The sequence below is a fragment of the Salvelinus sp. IW2-2015 genome, unplaced genomic scaffold (assembly GCF_002910315.2).
Source record: "Salvelinus sp. IW2-2015 unplaced genomic scaffold, ASM291031v2 Un_scaffold2455, whole genome shotgun sequence".
NCBI lineage: Eukaryota > Metazoa > Chordata > Actinopteri > Salmoniformes > Salmonidae > Salvelinus > Salvelinus sp. IW2-2015.
The window spans coordinates 39,037-40,943 of NW_019943774.1; positions in this window are offsets into that span (position 1 = coordinate 39,037).

Genomic DNA, 1,907 nt, shown 5'->3' on the forward strand with positions numbered 1-1,907 from the left:
TGATTTTCTCTAACCTGATTTCCTCTCTCTCTCTCTCTCTTCCTCTCTCTCTCCTCTCTCTCTCTCTCTCTCTCTCTCTCTCTCTCTCTCTCTCTCTCTCTCTCTCTCTCTCTCACTCTCTTCCTTTATAAGAGTAGCAGGCTTTATCCTTTATAAGAGTAGCAGGCTTTATCCTTTATAAGAGTAGCAGGCTCTATCATTTATAAGATTAGCAGGCTTTCTCCTTTATAAGAGTAGCAGGCTTTCTCCTTTATAAGAGTAGCAGGCTTTATCATTTATTAGTGTGACTATTATCTTATTATCCTGTCACATAAGCTAAAGTCTTGCCTGATTATGTATTTCCAGAGATTTAATAACACCGGTTTATTATGAGAAGCACATTTATAGACTGTTATTGACGTGAGGATATTGATCATGTGAATATATTACCTGAATGTGTTAGTATACCTTTATTGAAGTTATATTGTCAATTAGGTGATTGGTAAGGTGTGTGATGCATTCTGTCTAATGAGTATTGCTAAATGAAGCATTGTCATGTCTTTGTTAGACAGAGACTTACAGGGTTAGGATAGCATGCTGCCGGGTTCAGGTGTGATTCAAACATGGCTTTTCTTTTGTTGATGGAGGTATTCATGATTCAGTTCGTGTTCTTTGTTGCTCTTTGACCCGGTTTTTGTTATTTTGTAATTATTTAAAATATTTTCAGCGCCTGGTATTATGTTCACGGTTGCTGATAAAAAGCCTCGCTCGGTCTTTCTCACAAACGGCGTCAGAAGTGGGATATTATTCTCCGAAATGGTTAAAATCACCGTCACAGTGAGGATTTGCTGACAAATTCTCCAAGATGGAGGTCAGCAATGTGGCAGAGGAGTTGCAGGATGCTGCTAACTACCGGAGGTGCTGGCTGAATGCCAAGGACGACCAGATCTGGGCGGCTGCTGAGCTCGTTGAGTGCATCATCAAGGACTTCCTACAGCCGTGGCAGCGCTGGTCAGATGCCTACCGAGCCAGGAATCCGTTGGCAAGTCTGAGCCAGGTGGAGCGGTCTCTAGTGGAGGTGCTGGAGGTTGACCTGCCAATAGAGGGTGCTGTCCCTGAGCAGGAGGCAAGACTTAAGCTTCTGTGACAGAGGTCAATCGTCACATTTCGTCCTCCTTCTCCTTGGAAAAGTACTAAACAGTTATAGATATACCACTTCCCTTGAAAGGAAGGCTGTCCAAAGCATTCCAACATAGRTAGTGGGGTTTTGCTCATGTAGACTACTGTTCAGAAGTTTGGGGTCACTTAGAAATGTCCTTGTTTTTTAAAGAAAAGCAAATTGTTTTGTATATTAAAATAAGAGCCAAATTGATCAGAAATACAGTGTAGACATTGTTAATGTTGTAAATGACTATTGTAGCTGGAAACGGCTGATTTTTTATGGAATATCTACATAGGCGTACAGAGGCCCATTATCAGCAATCATCACTCCTGTGTTCCAATGGCACGTTGCGTTAGCTAATCCAAGTTTTAAAAGGCTAATTGATCATTAGAAAACCCTTTGCAATTATGTTAGCACAGCTGAAAACTTGTTCTGATTAAAGAAGCAATAAAACTGGTATCTGGAGCATCAGCATTTGTGGGTTGATTACAGGCTCAAATTGGCCAGAAACAAATAACGTTCTTCTGAAACTCGTCAGTCTATTCTGTTCTGAAATGAAGCTATTCATGTGAGAAATTGCCAGAAACTGAAATCTCATACAACCTGTTGTACTACTCCCTTCACAGAACAGCGCAAACTGGCTCTCAACCAGAATAGAAAGAGGAGTGGAGGCCCCGGTGCAACAACTGAGCAAGAGACAAGTACATAGAGTGTCTAGTTTAGAAAACAGACGCCTCACAAGTCCTCAACTGGCAACTTCATTAAA